The sequence below is a fragment of the Priapulus caudatus genome, unplaced genomic scaffold, assembly GCF_000485595.1.
Source record: "Priapulus caudatus unplaced genomic scaffold, Priapulus_caudatus-5.0.1 Scaffold2594, whole genome shotgun sequence".
In the NCBI taxonomy this organism is placed as follows: domain Eukaryota; kingdom Metazoa; phylum Priapulida; class Priapulimorpha; order Priapulimorphida; family Priapulidae; genus Priapulus; species Priapulus caudatus.
In genome coordinates this window covers 14,398-18,080 of record NW_014579655.1, presented here as the reverse complement: position 1 = coordinate 18,080, position 3,683 = coordinate 14,398, and positions in this window count along the sequence as shown.

Below are 3,683 nucleotides of genomic sequence, written 5' to 3'. Positions count from 1 at the left end.
GGCAGTGTGGTGGCGGTCGTAGGCGTTCACGCCGACCTAACCTTAACTCACTCCGCCAGGTTCTTACGATCGTGGGTGCGTCACGCGTAGGGGGGGCGTGGCGGCGGGCGTGGCGTTCACGGACCTACTCACTCCGCAGTGTTACGATGTGCGGCATGGGTGGGTCACGGTTTAGGGCGTCGGGCGTGGCGGTGCGTCGTGGCGTTTCACGACCTATGCTCACTTTCCGCGTGTTACGAGTGCGCGGGTGGTCACGCGTTGGACGGGCCATCTTCGGGCTGTGGCGGCGGGATCGTGGCGTTCACGGACCTACTCACTCCGCAGTGTTACGATGCGTGGGTGGTCCTCGCGTTAGGTGAGGGGGGGCGGGGCGGCAGGCGTGGCGTTCACGGACCTACTCAATCGCCAGCTGTTACGATTGGTGGGCGTGGTCCACGCGTATAGGGGCGGGGTCAGGGCGTGGCGGCCAGCGCGTGGCCGGTTCACGGAACCTACTCACTCCGCCAGTTGTTACCGATTGCGTGGGTGGTCACGCGTTAGGGCGGCGCTCGGGCGTGGGGCGGTCGGTTGGCCCGTTCACGGACCTACTTCACTTCCGCAGTGATTAACGAATGCCGTGGGGGGGGTCGTCGGTTGTTCTAGGGCTGGGCGGCACGGCGCCGGCGCGGCCGTCGGCGGCGGGGCGTGGGCGTTCACGGACCTACTTACTCGCAGTCTTTATGATGCGTGAGGGCGTCGTGTGCGACGTGTTAAACGCCGGCGGGCGAGGGCTGGCCGGGCGTGGCGCGCGAGCGTGGCGTTCACGGACCTACTCACTCCGCAGTGTTCGTCGCAGGAGAGGCTGCACCAGCTGCCGTTCCAGCCGACGGCGGAGGAGCTACGCGTGCTCACGCGACACTTCAGCAGCAACGAGAGCAACCCAGGCATCGATGAGGAGGCGGCCCCCAAGTCTCCGCTGATGAGACCTCGCTCTCGCAGTCTCAGGTGAGTCGTACGGTCACACGCCCCCTCATGGAGATTCGGGTGAGTCACTCGGTCTCAGGTGAGTCGTGCGGTCATTTCCTCACGGAGTCTCAGGTGGGTCCCATGGTCTCTGGTGAGTCGTGCGGTCTCAGGTGAGTCGTGCAGTCTCAGGTGAGTCGTGCGGTCTCAGGTGAGTCGTGCAGTCTCATGTGAGTCGTACGGTCACACGCCCCCTCATGGAGATTCGGGTGAGTCACTCGGGCTCAGGTGAGTTGTGCGGTCAACCCCCCTCACGGAGTCTCAGGTGGGTCACATGGTCTCTGGTGAGTCGTGCAGTCTCAGGTCAGTCGCGCGGTCGCCCGACGGCATCTCAGATGAGACATGATTGCAGGAGTCTCAGGTGACCGACATACTCGCGCGGCGGCGGCGGCGGCGGCGGCGGCGGCGGCGGCTCAGTTGTCAGCTGCTGTGTTTCTCATGGTTACACGTAACTTCTGTAGAATCATGCGTCATGCGTCATGCGAGTATGGAATTACCAGATGCGGTGTCGATCTTCCTTCATAATGTAGTCTTTGGACGAACGCAACAACTTTTTTTTCGAGGGATGCGTGCGCTTCTTGCTTCTTCTTGATTTTTCTTCTTCGTCATGGTTTCCACCTATAGTGGCTATGTTTACATTTGATGATCGCGATCTCTTATGATTTTTTTACTTTCTCGAGTGTTCGTGCAATGGTCATATCAGCTGGTTTAGATTTTTATATATATTTACTGTTCCTATGTTTGCATACCTCGATGGGATGCTGCTAAACTTTACAACGTGTGGCGGTGTTAATTTAATCTCTGTATCACTTAATTTTGCGATTGTGTGTTTTAACATCGGCTTTTAGGTTAGAATGCAGTTTTTGTTTTAGTCGGCCCAACTATCACTACTGCACCTGAATATCATCAAAACAAACAATAACAACACAGATTTTATCATTCCATGGTGATATTATACACAATAATACGGCAATGTCGCTCACTACAACGTCGCAATATCACACACAACAACATTGCAATATCACATACAACAACATTGCAATATCACATACAACAACATTGCAATATCACATACAACAACGTGGCAATGTCACTCACAACGGCATGACAATATCATACACTACATTTACCATGACAATATCACACACTACATTTACTATGACAATATCATACACTACATTTACCATGACAATATCACACACTACATTTACTATGACAATATCACACACTACATTTACCATGGCAATATCACACACAACATTTACCATGACAATATCATACACTACATTTACCATGACAATATCACACACTACATTTACCATGACAATATTACAAACTACGTTTACTATGGCAATATCATACACTACATTTACTATGGCAATATCATACAACAGCATGGCAATATCACACACAACAACATGGCAGTATCACAAACAACAGCATGGCAATATCACACACAACAACCTGGCAATATCACACGCAATAATATGTCAATGCCATATACACTAAAGTCTAATATGACAATATAACTCACAACAACGTGGCAATGTCATACACAACTTGGTAGCAATATCGCGCACAGTAACGTGGTAATATTACACGCATGCACGCACACGCACACACACACACACGCACGAGCGCACGCACGCACGCACGCACACGCACGAAAAGTATGTGATGGCACAGTATCATTATATATTAGTTGTACTGATGTATGGGATATATGGGCTCCTTAAATTCTAATGTTTTCTCAAGCGTAATAGTACATGTACTTTTTTTCATGCTGCTCTCTCATTTAGTCTATCATGGCTCACACTCGAGTAAGAACGGAATCTGTTTTATCGTTCTGTTGCCATGTATATATACATTTATATATATAGTTTTACCCTTTCGCTTGTTGTTGCTACTGCTTTACGTTATGTTTATGCTTCTTTCTATAAATCCTTCAGTTGTTTGTATAAGCTGAAGACTACGTGTCAGTGATGTGACGTAATATAACCACCGTGTTTGTCGTATAGACCATAATTCGTTGTCAGTTCTCTATAAAGATCGGATGTCTTTTTGTGACTGAGAATATGTTCATCGTAACCTGGGCCTTTGCACCACATTCCCTCTGTATCGCACCTATATAAACGTATTATATAATTATATATATATAAACGTTGTATGCTCGACGTGGTCTCTTGTGTATAACGTGTAGCTGTGATATTTCTGACGCACAGTGCGTACAGGCTTTTCACGAGCACAATTTCTCAGCCTTCTCCTCGCTCGTGTGTCGTACGATCCATACCACGGGTTAGATGTCGTTGCTAATAGTTAGTCAAGCATCTGCACTGAGCCGAGTAAGACTGGATGATTGCCACGCGTCTTGAGTGCATGCATTCCTCTCGTCTTAGGAGGCAGCACCTAATTTAATTAAACCATGTGCATATCAATGAACGTGTGCATTAACCGTGTTCGTGGATGTATGTGCACTGTGTACTCGCTCGCTCACTTCTCGCTCGGCGCGACTTGATTCCTTCCCTGGTCACAAGCACATGTGGTATTTAGCAGGCATTAAATCTTGAGCTCCTTTTAACGGTACATTAGCGCGTTGCATCCTAAATGAATGCGTGCTGTTTAGCACTCTGTCTCTCTCTCTCTCTCTCTCTCTCTCTCTCTCTCTCTCTCTCTCTCTCTCT